This window comes from Gossypium hirsutum, chromosome A10 (assembly GCF_007990345.1).
Source record: "Gossypium hirsutum isolate 1008001.06 chromosome A10, Gossypium_hirsutum_v2.1, whole genome shotgun sequence".
NCBI lineage: Eukaryota > Viridiplantae > Streptophyta > Magnoliopsida > Malvales > Malvaceae > Gossypium > Gossypium hirsutum.
Window position 1 is genome coordinate 41,316,612 of NC_053433.1, and position 15,344 is coordinate 41,331,955.

At 37.5% G+C, this 15,344-nt stretch overlaps 1 non-coding gene across 1 annotated transcript; it reads right to left on the reverse strand.

Annotated features, from left to right (window-relative positions):
- Window positions 1-14,228: 14,228 nt before the first annotated feature.
- LOC121209075 (small nucleolar RNA R71) lies at window positions 14,229-14,335 on the reverse strand. Its single transcript, XR_005904192.1, has one exon. It is a non-coding gene; the product is annotated as a small nucleolar RNA R71 (small nucleolar RNA).
- Between the last annotated feature and the right edge of the window lie 1,009 nt (window positions 14,336-15,344).

A 15,344-nucleotide genomic window follows, 5' to 3' on the forward strand; every position in this document is an offset into this window, starting at 1 on the left:
GGGCATTAGTGAGCCCAAATGGCATCACTAAGAACTCGTAGTGACCATATCTCGTCCTGAAGGCAGTTTTGGGTATGTCCGAATCTCGAATTCGCAACTGATAATAGCCCGATCTCAAATCTATTTTTGAGAACACTGAGGCTCCCTTCAGTTGGTCGAACAAATCATCGATACGCGGTAACGGATATTTGTTCTTTATCGTCACTTTATTCAGTTGACGATAGTCAATGCACAACCTCATGGTTCCGTCCTTCTTTTTTCACGAACAATAATGGTGCACCCCAAGGTGAGAAACTTGGTCGAGCAAAACCTCTACCCGTAAATTCTTGCAACTGAGCTTTCAACTCTTTTAACTCGGTTGGTGCCATACAATACGGAGCTATCGAAATCGGCGTAGTCCCAGGTACAAGCTCAATACCAAACTCTACCTCCCGAACAGGTGGTAAACCCGGCAATTCTTCAGGAAAAACATCCGGGTATTCACAAACCACCGGCACAGATTCGGGTTTCTTGTCTAATTCTTTGTCATCCAGTACATACGCAAGGTATGCTTCGCACCCTTTTCTTACATATTTCTGGGCCAACATTGCTGATATTACAGCTGGCATCCCCTCCAAGTCCATAGACTCAACTCGGATTACTTCGTTATTTGCGCACCTCAAATCAATAGTCTTGCTTTTGCAATTCACAACCGCATCATGCGCGGTCACCCAATCCAAACCAAGAATAACATCAAATTCATCAAACGGCAAAAGCATCAAGTCCGCCGGAAAACAGGAACCTCGAATTTCTAGGGGACATTTCTTACACACTTTGTCGACCAGCACGTAACGACCCAAGGGATTTGACACCCGAATTACGAACTCAGTAGACTCAATAGGTAAAGTCTTACTGGATGCTAAGGTTTCACATATGTAAGAATGAGTAGAACCGGGGTCAATCAAAGCAATTACATTAGTATCCAAGAGAGTAAAAGTACCGGTAATAACATCAGGCGAAGAAGCATCCTCGCGGGCACGTGTAGCATAAGCTCTAGCAGGCGCACGAGCCTCGGATCTGGTCGTAGCATCTCTAGATCCTCTCTGACCACCACCAGCATTGCCCGTATTTTCAGATGGTCTACCTCGAGCAGTGGTAGCACCCGGTTTCCCACTCTGATTTACATTCTGTTCAGACAACCTCGGGCAATCTTTAATGAAGTGGTCAACTGATCCGCACTTGTAACAGGAGCGGTCAGGGAATCTACAACTCCCCGAATGCCATTTACCGCAATATCGACATTTCGTTCTGTCTCGACGTTCATCCCCAACACTGGCGACCGAAGTGCCTCGTGTACCCACAGGGGGTCGATCACGATCTCATCTAAAAAGGCCCGAAGTGCCTCTCGACCAGCCCACATCATCTCGAAATTTCTTCGATGCCTATTGAAGAGACTTTCCCGAGGATCTTTTACGAAACTCTCCAGTTCCCTCATCAACTTTTTGTTTTTCTTTTCTAAGTGCTTCGGCTTTACAAGCTCGCTCGACCAGTACTACGAACTCTTGTATTTCAAGAACGCCAATGAACATTTTTATATCTTCATTCAGCCCATCCTCGAAGCGTTTACACATGATAGTCTCGGACGAAACACATTCCCGAGCGTATCTACTAAGTCTAACAAATTTTCGCTCGTAATCAGTAACTGACATGGAACCTTGCTTAAGCTCAAGAAATTCCTTCCGTTTTTGATCAACAAATCTCTGACTGATATACTTTTTCCGAAACTCGGTTTGGAAAAACTCCCAAGTTACTTGCTCTCGGGGCACAACAGAAGTCAGAGTACTCCACCAATAGTAGGCAGAATCGCGTAGCAAGGAGATAGTACACTTTAGGCATTCATCGAGTGTACAAGATAGCTCATCGAGTACCTGGATAGTGTTGTCCAACCAAAATTCAGCTTGCTCGGCATCGTCGCTATCCGTAGCCTTAAATTCAGTAGCCCCATGTTTTCAGATTCTGTCAACTGGGGGCTTATTTGACCTTATTTGGTCAGTTACCGGAGGTATTGTAGGTGCGGGGGTGGTATTAGTTGGGAATGGAGGTTGTGGGACAGCCGTATTAGTTCGAATGTATTGGTTGAACCAATCATTCATCACGCTATAGAAAGCTTGTCTAGCTTCATCATTCGGGTTACTAGCATTAGGTTGAGAGTCCGTCGGTGCTGTCCCTTGTGCAGGAGCAGGCGCTACACTCTCAAGATCATCAGCTACCTCTCGGTCGGGATCGGGATCCATTACAATAAATAAACACATTTACAATTGTCAGAAATCACCACACTATCAAGTAATCACATAAAATGGCATGTATAGCTAGACCCAACGCATTACGGTAGTCCTAGAATCGACTAACCCGTAGCTCTGATACCAATCAAATGTAACACCCCGAACCCGAGACCATCACCGGAGTCGAACACGAGGTGTTAACAGACTTTTAAAAATTTTCCAGACACTGCCAATCTGCATAATAGTCGCTTTAAAAATCATATCTTGATTTTCACAACTCGAAAATCAGTTTCGTGATTTTTCCCTGAAACTAGACTCATATGCCCATCTACATATTTTTTTCTAGAATTTTTGGTCGGGCCAATTAGTACAGTTTATTAGTCAAATTCTCCCATGTTACAGGGATCGACTACCCTGACCTTTACGCATTACGACTTTGATATCTCCTTGTACAGGGCTCCAATACTAATGTCGTTTGTTTCTATAGAAACTAGAGTCAGAGAGGAATCTATACATATATGGTATGACTCCTAATTATCTCTGGTTAATTTATAATTAATTTCCAAATTCGGAACAAGAAATCCAGAAACTGTTCTGGCCCTGTCTCACGAGAACCTGAATATCTCTTAACATACTGTCCGTATGATTGTTTTGTTACTTTCCTATGAAATTAAATTCACAAGGTTTGTTTACATAATTTATTCACTATTTAATTCCATTCCTGCTATTTTTAGTGATTTTCCAAATCTACCTCACTGCTGCTGTCAGCATCTGCCTTTAAGGTAGACTTTACCTATTTCATGGTTTCCATGATTCAACTAGCCCTTTTTGCATAAATAGCACAATTTATGAAAGTGATTAACCATCCCCATGGCCAATCCTTGTCAAGCATATCCACACCAAATGATTATAACAATATACTCAAACACATATAAGCCATTTTCGCATGGCTATCCAAAATTTATACAAGTCCAAAGGGTCCACGACCCACAACAAACGGGTAGTCCTATACATGCCATTTCGAAGTTCAACCAAAATTGTACCAAAAGGGGGCTTTGATAGTGTGGGCGACTTTGACCTCAAGATCCCGAGTCCGATAGCTGGAGAACCAAATCTATAAAACAGAGGAGCAATGAAACGGAGTAAGCAATTTATGCTTAGTAAGTTTTGAGCAAGGAATTCCAGCACAACAAAAGTATAGCATTCATATAGCTAAACGGATAATTTCATATGCACAAATTTACGATATCGTACTTGCTTCACATTATCAACCCTTATGTACATACACAAAAGATCAACTCAGCCAAAGGCCGGTAGCTCGTTTATCAACTGAGCGAATACTTATTTGTAAGGGCTCAACTAAATTCAAGCACATACGAAACATACCTCAATGTTGGGATGTTTCGAGAGTATTAACTGGAATTTTACAGCAAGTTCATTCATTCCCAAATCACGTACCTTCGGAATTTAACCGGATATAGCTCCTCGTTCAAATGCCTTCGGGACATAGCCCGGTTATAGTAATTCGCACAAATGCCTTTGGGACTTAACCCGGATTTAGTAACTCGCACAAATGCCTTCGGGCTTAGCCTGGAATTAGTATCTCACACAAATGCCTTCGGGCTTAGCCCGGAATTAGTATCTCGCACAAATGCCTTCGGATCTTAGTCCGGATATTGTCACTTAGCACAAGCCTTCGGGACTTAGCCCGGACATCATTCAAATAACCATGCACATTTAACAATAAATCATGGCCCATTCGTATTTCATTTTCGTTAGCAAAACTCAAACACAAGACATTTATCATTCTTGCAAATTCGGCTCAATAGCCACACAAAGAGCATGATTTTAATTTGCTTAAAACATGATCTAATCACATCATAATTTAAGCTCTTTTACTCAAGAACTTACCTCGGGTGTTGTCGAACGATTCCGATAGCTATTCGACCACTTTTTCCTTCCCTTTATCGGATTTAGTTCCCCTTTGCTCTTGAGCTTAATTAAACAAATAAATTGATTTAATCATTTGAGCATCGAAAAGAGGAACACAAGGCACTTAGCCCATATTTATACATTAGACATTAAAGTCACATATGTACGGAATCATGAATCAAACTCAACATTTTAGCTAATTTTTCCCCCTCGGCCGAATATGCATGTCTATTTTGGGGCCGATTTCAACACTTAATACATTCTACAAGTATGGTCACTTGTATTGACTAAACACCCTTTTGTTTCAAGTTCAAAACTTGGCTAATACACACATATACACAATAGTAAAGCATCCTCTCCCTTTCCATCAATTTAACACATGCATTGCTCATTAACATGCAAAAGTTATATTCGGCCTTAGCACACAACTTGCTAGCCGATTCTTCTCCATTTAGCAACCAATGCACATATGTGCTCACTCAAAAATGCTAAAAAGGAGGTTCAAGAATCATCAAGCCACCATCACATACATCATTAACAAGCTTCATATTTAGCATGCAATGGCATTAACACAAACTCCACCTAGGCCGAATCTTAACTCATCCTCATGCCTCATCACCACAACATCAAACATCAACCAAGAATGATGCATCCATGGCCGAGTGTCATTTCCATCACATAGCAAGATTTAGACCATGGGCTAGGTAGAACTCAAGCTAACAACTAAAACATGCATGCATCTCATGGAACATCATCAAACATACCTTAGCCTAGCTACATGCATGGCCGAACCTCTTCAACCTTTCTTCTTCCTTCCTCCTTAAAATTTTTGGCCAAGGATGAACCAAAGGATGAGCATTTTTTTTTCTTTGTTTTTTTCTTTCTAGTTTCGGCTAAATGAAGATGAGAAAGGATGAACAAAAATTTTCTCCTTTCTTTTCTTTAGCTCACGGCAATGGGGGGGAAAACAACTACACACATTTTTTTTTTGTATTCATCATACTCCTTTTCATTATTTTATGCCCATGCCCCTTATTTTATTTTTTTCCTACATACCTCACTAGGCCAACATGTTCCCAACATGTTTCCACCCATAGCATGGCGAACCACTAGCTCAAATTTTGGGTAATTTGACATGCAAACCCATCATTTTCACAACATGCATTAATAGACCATTTTAAATTAGCCTATCATATTTTCACCATGTCTCATATCAATCCCTGTTTAATAATTTCTCATGCATTTGGCAAAATTGGAGAATGAAACTTCCACATACTCATGTACACACATAATAAGCATAGAATATGGAAATCAATTATTTTTATGACTCGGTTTTGTGGTCCCGAAACCACTTCCTGACTAGGGTCAATTTTGGGCTGTCACAACTCGTCATAGGTATAAACTAATCACCTCATTATACAATTCAAGTAGAATCATTATATCACCATTTATTTTTTATGCTTATATGTCATGACTTAATCAAATCATAAACTAAGTTTCATTACTCGAAAACTTACCTCGGATGTTGTCAAACGATTTCAACGGCTATTCGATCACTTTTTCCTTTCCCTTATCCAACTTTGATCCTCTAAGCTCTTGAGCTAAATCAAACAATTTACTTCCCAATCAAACACAATCACACGGCATCCATATACATTTTAGAACCATTCTTAACATATTTACTACTCATTTACAATCAAAATACTCATATCACATTTATAAAACTACAAGCCGAATATACCTATACTTACCTTACTTAAACATCAACCCTCAATTTCTTTGACATAGCACATTCCCGAAAATGATAAGGCAATATAACAGCCTTTAATCCAACCTATAATTCATACATATCACATTCCAAGCATTCGCTCTATTCTATCACTTAACATACAAACATTACTCAATAACTTTCTAGTTCAAATTCGGCAATTACACCAATTCACTAGATGATTTATTATTATTATTGTTCATTTATTCAAACTACTTACAAATACCTTAAACTATCTCAATTAACAACCATTTTCTACCCGTCACGTTTACTCTACTTGAACCGAATGCACATAAAGTCCTTGGCCGAAACTCACTAAACACAAATCAGCCATAATATTGTATTTAACTTGAGCATAACCTTATTTACCTTCCAAAAATCATAAAAATATCAAACTCTTAATATTTATGTGCAAAGCCAAATCTTAATATGATCCCACCTCCAACTCATTCATTTCAATCACTCACACGACATTAACACAAAATGTTTATAATATGTTTAACCCATTGCATGGCCGGCCACTACCTAAATTTTTGGTAATTTGACATGCAAGGACAAGCATTTTCTAACATGCATCAATAGACCACTTTAACTTTTGCCTAGCACATTTCTAAATTTTCTCACACAAGTCCTATTTAATAAAATTCACTTACAATTAACAAAATTCAAACATGAAATTTTCACACATGCATATATACATATAATAAGCATCAAATATGACGGTTAATTATTTTTATGACTCAGTTTTGTGGTCCCGAAACCACTTTCTGACTAGGGTCACATTAGGGCTGTCACAGTGAAAGTGGTGATATTCTTCAGGTTGAACCAGATGAATCAGATAGCTTGCCTGTAGTGATTTCTTCTATAACTGCTCAGAAATGTATAAGAAAAGGTTATGGAACTTATCTTGCCTTTGTACTGAATACAAAAGAGTCTGAGTTGAAAATTGAATCAGTGTTGGTAGTATGTGAGTATCCAGATGTGTTTCCGGAAGAGTTGCCTAGATTGCCTCCGGTTAGGGAAGTTGAGTTTGGTATTGAGTTAATTCCTAGTATTGCACCTATTTTGATTGCTCCATATAGGATGGCTCCTGCAGAATTAAAAGATTTGAAAGTTCAGTTACAAGAATTAACGAATAAAGGTTTTGCGAGACCTAGTCATTCTCCGTGGGGCGCACTAGTGCTATTTTTGAAGAAGAAGGATGGTTCAATGAGACTGTGTATAGACTGCTGACAGCTCAATAAGGTAACCATAAAGAACAAGTATTCCTTGCCAAGAATCGATGACTTGTTTGACCAATTGAAAGGAGACACAGTATTTTCCAAGAGTGACTTGAGGTCCGGTTACTACCAGTTGAGAGTTAAAGACTCGGATGTGCTGAAAACTGCTTTTTGGACGAGGTATGGTCACTATGAATTTTTGGTTATGCCATTTGGTTTAACAAATACTCCCGCTGTATTTATGGATTTAATGAACGAAAATTTTCAACCGTATTTGGATAAATTTGTGGTTGTTTTTATTGACGATATACTGATTTATTCTCGTGATGAAACCCGGCATGCCGAGCACTTGAGAACGGTTTCGCAAACTTTGGGAGAAAAATAGTTGTATGCTAAGTTTAGTAAAAGCAAATTTTGGCTTAGAGAAGTTTGATTTTTGGGTCACATTGTTTTAGGTGATGGTATTAGAGTTGACCCGAGTAAAATTTTGGCTATTGTTGAATGGAAACTGCCGAGGAATGTGTTAGAGTTTAGAAGCTTTCTAGGCTTAGCCTATTTTTACAGATGGTTTGTTGAAGGATTTTCCATGATTGCTACTTTGATGACGAGGTTGTTATAGAAAGATGTCAAGTTTGAATGGATGGAAAAGTGCCAACAGAGTTTTGAGAAACTAAAGGCGTTGTTGACCGAGGCTCTAGTTTTAGTATAACCTGAACCGGGAAAAGAATTTGTAGTTTATAATGACGCATCCTTGAATGGATTGGGTTGTGTACTCATGCAAGAAGGTAAGGTGATAGCTTATGCCTCGAGGCAGCTGAAGCCATATGAGAAAAATTATTCGATCCATGAATTGGAGCTAGCCGCTATTGTGTTTGCTTTGAAGATTTGGAGACACCAATTGTATGGCGAGAAATGTCGAATATTCACAGATCATAAGAGTCTAAAGTACTTGATGACTCAAAAGGATTTGAACCTACGACAACGGAGGTGACTAGAGTTAATAAAAGATTACGAGCTAGTGATTGACTACCACCCGAGAAAGGCGAATGTGGTCACCAATGCCTTAAGTAAGAAATTCTTGTTTGCATTGAGGGATATGAATACACGATTGGATTCATCGGATGATGGTTCTATTCAAGCCGAGTTGAGAATTAGACTGATATTTCTCCAAGAGATTTATAAAGCTCAAAAAAATGAAAGTGAGTTGCAAGACGAGAGAGTTTAGTGTAAGTCGAGTAGTGAACCAGATTTTCAGATTAGTTCTGATGGTTGCTTAATGATCCGAGATAGGATTTGTGTTCCTAAAAATACTGAGTTGATTCAAAATATTTTGGACGAAGCACATAATGGATGTTTATCTGTTCATCCAGGAAGTACAGAAATGTATAACGATTTGAAGAAAGTGTATTGAAGGCCGGGAATGAAAAGAGACATTTCAGAGTTTTTTTTAAATGTTTGATTTGTCAGCAAGTGAAAGCCGAACACCAAGTACCTTCAGGTTTACTTCAATTTGTAATAGTTCTTGAGTGGAAATGGGACCGTATTACTATGGACTTTGTGATGGGTTTGCCTTTGACACCGAGAAAGAAAGATGCTATATAAGTTGTTGTAAATCGATTGACAAAGTCGGCTCACTTTATATCGGTATGTATCGACTACTCACTTGATAAGTTAGCCGAGTTGTATATTTTTGAAATAGTGAGATTGCACGTAGTACCTTTGTCGATTACATCGGATAGTGGCCCTAGGTTCACTCTGCGGTTTTGGAAAAAGTTACAAGAAGTGTTGGGCACGAAATTGAATTTTAGTACCGCTTTCCATCCACAAATTGACTGTAAATCCAAAAGGATAATTCAGATTCTTGAAGATATGTTACGGTGTTGTGTTCTTGAGTTCCAAGGTAGTTGGGAAAAGTACCTACCGTTGGTAGAATTTTTCGACAACAACAGTTTTCAATCGAGTTTGAAGATGGCACCGTATGAGGCATTGTATGGGCGTAAGTACCGAACACCCTTGTATTGGACCCAACTTAAAAAGAATCAAATTCATGGAGTTGATTTAATCAGAGAAACTGAAGAAAATGTAAAGATAATACGTGATTATTTGAAATCCGCTTCGGATAGACATAAATCCTACGCGGATTCGAAACAGAAAGAGATTAAGTTTCAGGTCAGTGATAAGATATTCTTAAAAGTATCTTCATGGAAGAAAATCCTTAGATTTGGCCGGAAGGGCAAGTTAAGTCTGTGTTTTATTGGACCGTATGAGATTACCGAAAGAGTAGGGCTGGTAGCATATCGGTTGGCTTTGTTGTCTGAGTTGGAATGAATTCATAATGTGTTCTATCCTTTGCATGTGATTTCACCAACAGAGGTTGAGATTCGACCAGATATGACTTATGGCGAATCGCTGGTTAAGATTTTGGCTCGGGAAGTCAAATAATTGAGAAACAAAAGTATTGCCCTTGTGAAAGTATTATGACAAAGAAAAGGGGTTGAAGAGACTACACGGGAGACCGAGGAAAACCTGAGAAACCAATACCCAAACCTTTTCACCTATAAGATTTTTGGGGATGAGAATCCCTAAGAGGGGAGAGTTGTAACATCTCGAATTAGGGTCTAGTTAGAATAGTGGTTTCGAGACCATAAATTTGAACTAGAAATAATTATTTTATATTGTTATGAGGTTTATGATATGATTGCATGCTTGTGTGAAAATTTCATGAAGAAGTTATATTGATAAAGTGTCCAATTTGACATTTAGGACTAAATTGCAAAAGTTGCAAAATGTGAATTTTAGAAGCTTTAAGCATGAAATTGTCATGAATTATTAATTAGAGGTCCTTAAATAGCAATTTTCCCAATTTATACAATTATGGACAAAAATGAGCATGAATAGGAAAAATTTGAAAGAAGGCCCTTAAGGGCATTTTTGTCATTTGGTTAATAAAAGAATAAAAAGGGAAAAATGAAGCAAAATTTGCTCATCTTCTTCAAGATAGGGCTAAAACTTTGAAGCTCTCCATAGCTAGGGTTTCTTCACTTTCCAAGCTTGATTGTAAGTCAATCCTAGCCCTTTTTTTAACGTTGTTTACATTTTTGAACTTGTCATCAACCGATCTAGCTATTTCTACCATTATTTTGAGCTAGGTTTCATGTTCAAAAAACTTACTCATGTGTGTCATGCATGTATTTTGATGTTTAGTGCAGGAATATGAAAGTTTAATGTGTGTTTAACATCTTTTACTAAGTGAATTTTGATGGAAATGCATGAAAAGGATCTATTTGTAAAATATGCAAAATGAGTAGTAAAATGTATGTTTTAATGAGAAATTTGGGCTGCTATGAGCATGTTATAAATTTGGCTAGGCTTGGGTAACGAAGAAAACGAATACATTTCATTTTACGAGCCTAGGGGCTAATTTGTAATTATGTGAGAGTTTAGGGGAAAAATTGTAATTTTTCCAAAGAATGATTTATGGACTGATTTGAACAATGTGATAATTAAATAAGTGAAATTTGCTATTATAGGTCAAGAAAAATGGAGTCTGAACCTAAATCGAGGAAAGAAAATGTAACAACCAAATTTTGGGTCTAGTCAGAACAGTGGTTTCGGGACCACAAAAATGACATAGAAAATGTGCTTTTATTATATTTTTATGGTCTACATTTTTATTGAATTATATTGTAAAAATTTCATTTGAAAATTTTGACGTTAGGGCACTCAATTTAGTCAAAAGGACTAAATTGTAAAAATTGCAAAAGTTGAGTTCTACATGCTAGAGGTGTCCAATTGTTATGAAATTTTAAATTGGTTGTCCTTATATGGTAGTTAGGCCATTGGTTAAGTTGGTGGACAAAAATGAGATGGTTAGGCATGTTTCCAAAGTTTTTCATTAAGGGTATTTTGGTCATTTAGTTATTAAAATGAATTAAAAACAAAATTAATAGCCAATTTTTGTCCATCTTCAACCCCTTGGACGAATTTCACATGAGGAAACATAGTTAGGGTTTTTCAAGCTTCTAAGCTCGATTGTAAGTCTGTTTTAGCCCTGTTTTTAATATTCTTTACATTTTTTATATCCTCGTAGCTCGGTTTACCTATTTCTACCAGTATTTTGAGCTAGGGTTTATATTTAAAAATTTATCCATGTATGACATGCATGTATTTTGATGTTTTATGGAATAATATGAATGTTTGGAGTGTGATAAACAACTTTTACTAAGTTATTTTTGATGAAATTGCATAAAAGGACTAGTGTGTAAAAAGTTGTAAAATGTGTGTAAGTGTGTGATTTAGTGCAAACTGTGGACTGCTATAGTTATGAAAATGGTTCGGCTAGGCCTAAATGCAAGGAAATTGAATAAAAATTATATTTTGAGACTAAGGGCAAAATCATAATTTTGTAAAACTTTAGGGACAAAATTGTAATTTTTGTCTAGGATGTTTTTGGGCTGATTTGAATAATGTGAGCATTGAATAAGTAAAATGTGTTATTATAGATCAAAAAAGACGTGGAATTGACTTTGATCGGGGAAAGGAAAAGATTGTGAACTAAATTGCAAAACTACTATATTTTTTGCACCGAGGTAAGTTTGTATGTAAATAATATATCATTTTTATTTATATTATAATATTTTGTTATTATATGAGATGTGGTTGCATATTGAATGATCACTTGATGTAAATTATGAATTGAAATTGATTATGGATGAATTGATAAAAGGTTAAAAAGTGAAGAATTTCCCGGTTAGACCTTCGGAATAGAAAAGATACGAATAATATGTGTTTAAAATGGTTTTAGGTCACGTGTGTAGTACTAAGTGCAGGCTACTACATGTACCAGTTGGTTAGGTCGCATGTGTAATACTAAGTGCAGGCTACTATACGTACCCGATAGCGCAGGCTACTATGCGTACCCGATAGCTTCGATCACATGTGTGGTACTAAGTTGATAAATCGTAATTTATACATATTTCTATCCCATGCTTAGCACATTTTATGGATGATTTTTCCTTAAATTTGGTGAATTTGTTGCTCTTAATGCCTTAATTTCATGTTTTATACTTAGGTGACCATAGGAGAGTGAAAGGAACGAGAAACGGGCCAAAAACGGAGAAAATGGGCCAACATACGAAATCGACACATCCTAGATTTCCTCACACAAGCAGACTACAAGGCCGTGTCAATTTGGCAGAATCGAAGCACGACTCACATGGGTAGACCACACGCTCGTGCCTATTTAACAGGCTTGACCACGGTCTAAAGTAATCACACACGGGCGTGTCCCTGTCGAGCCCAAGCAGAGTCCTATTCGGAAAAGGCCACTTTTGAAGTCTCTTAGGCATTCCAAAGCCTATAAATACACCCTAGAAAAGGAAAAGAGGGGGGAAGCATAGGTGGAAGCAAGAAATTGCTCAAGGAAAGCGGATCGATCCATCTCAGAAGCCGGATTCACCATCAAGACTGAAGATGTCCCTTAAAATTCCCTCAGGAGTTTTGGGTTTTCTTATGTTTTGTTATTTTTATTCTTTTGAGATGTTTCCTTTCATTAGTATGAACTAAAACCCCTAAATACCTAAGGGGAATGAAACCTAAGACGGATCTTGTTATTATTATCTGAACTGTATGATATATATTTGACTTGTTCTTAATTATGTGATCTTAATTATTGTTTTGACATTCCAAGATATTGATTCAAGTTAAGCTCTTATTCAAAGGAGGAATAGACCCTGTCTAAGAGTAAATTTGTCATAATTAAGTGAAGTTGGTTGCGCGCCTAGAGATAGGGTGACAAGATTTTGCCGGATTAGGGTGAAACCTAATAAGGGGATCCATAGATCGAGTTAATGTAACCCTAGGGCGTTAATTAGAAGGAGATTTCAATTATTCAATCTAAGGTTAGACGTTATTAGTCTCGTGAGAGATAATAATATAACTTAGAGATCTCTATGGAACAAGTTGAATGAATAAATCGTCTGATTCAGAATCAAATAACAAGTGAAGTCTAGGTGGATTTTTCTTTAGGTGTTGTCTCAATCAATCGAGTTTTCCAAAAGGTATTTTCCCCAAATTTCATTTCTGTGATTTCTTAGTTTAATTAATTAGTCAGATAAACAAAACTCTTTTATTTTTTAGGCTAGATAGTAAAAATAAAGTTGATACTAGTACTTTTAGTTCCTTTGGGTTCGATAATCTGGTCTTGCTAAAGCTATACTATTGTTCGATAGGTACACTTGCCTTCATCGTGATAATAGTTAGTTTCAAGAATGATTCATTATAAATATTTAAAACGTGTCACGAATATCACGTATCAAGTTTTTGGCGCTGTTACCGGGGAACTAAGATATTAGGAACAATCGATTTTTATTACTTTAGCCATTTACTTTTACTGCAATTTAAATTTCTTTCTAATTTTTATTACTAATTCTTCTTTTCCCCTTTTTCTAGCAGGTTCTTATAGTTTATGACTAGAAGAAACTCGTCAGGACCATTACTTTTTGACAAAGACATTGATCGCATAGTTCACAGAAACCAAAGAGAAATAAGGCGAAGCTTAAGATACACAGCGGACGAGCAAGAGGACGATATTCAAACCACAACCGAGGAGATGGCTAAAAATTAGGAAAACCTGATACCGCCTGCGATTGCTGTTAATCCAGTAAATCAGAATCCTTCTCTGCACACTATGTATGATTATGCTAAACCTTCTTTAACAGGAGCTGAATCGGGCATAGTTAGACCTGTTGTAGCTGGAAATACTTTTGAACTGAAACCTAACACAATTCAAATGATACATCAATTTGTTCAGTTTGATTGTTTGTAGGACGAAGATCCCAACGCTCACTTGGAAAACTTTTTGGAACTATGCGATATGTTTAAAATTAATGGTGTTTCTGATGACGCCATTCGCCTTCAATTATTCCATTTTTCTTTGAGAAACAAAGCTAAATAGTGGTTGAATTCATTACTACGGGGGTCAATCACTACTTGGGAACAAATGACCAAAAAAATTTTCTAAAATATTTTTCGCCGGCTAAAACGACTAAATTACGTAATGATATCTCTTCTTTTATGCAGATGGATTTAGAGACACTCTACGATGCATGGGAGAGATACAAGGATCTCTTGAGCTGATGCGCTCACCATGGGTTACCACTCCGGCTATAGGTTCAAACCTTTCATAATGGCCTGAATCTTTCGACTCGACAAATGGTTGACGCAGCTGTTGGTGGAACCATCAATAATAAAACACCTGAAGATGCTTATGAGTTTATAGAGGAGATGTCACTGAATAACTATTAGTGGCAAGTCATGAGGACAAAGCCAACGAAAATAGCAGGTGTTTATAACGTCGATTCAGTCACCATGCTCTCTAATCAGGTAGAACTCTTGAATAAGAAAATTGATAGTTTTCTTAGTTCTTCACAGGTTCACCTAGTAATGCAGTGCGAAGCAAGTGGAGGTGGATAGAACAGTTCAGAATAGCCACTTTATGGCCATAACATGGAGAACGAGCAATTAAATTACATGGGTAATAATCCTCGATCTTAAAACAATCCTTATAGCAATACTTACAATGCAGGTTTGAGGAATCACCCAAATTTTTCATGGGGAGGCCAAGAAAATCAGAAGCCACCACCCCTTCCAGGCTTTCAGTAACCACCATACCAGCAGGAGAAAAGGTCGAACCTTAAGAAGATGCTACCCAAATTCATCTCGGTGTCAGAGACTCATTTTTAGAATACTCAGACGGCACTCAAAAATCAACAAGCATCAAACCAAGGGCTCAAAACTCAGATTGGATAGCTCGCCAAGTTGATTTTCGAATGAGCACAAGGTAGCTTGCAAAGCAACACTGAATCTAGCCCAAGGAAGCAACTCACAGGAATTGCCATTCATGATGAGGAAGGGTTAGTGGCAAAACCAAGGCCAAAACTGGTGGTAAGCGAATGTAAGAATGAGGTAGGCCAAAACGAACAAAAATTGGTAAGTCCAGAATATAAACCTCGTATGCCATACCCCAATGCAATAAGGAAAAACCGCTCAGATGAACAATTTGGTAAATTCCTTAAACTTTTAAAGAAACTACATATTAACTTACTGTTTATTGAAGCACTTTCGCAGATGCCAAACGCAGTCAAATTTTTAAAGGAGCTTCTA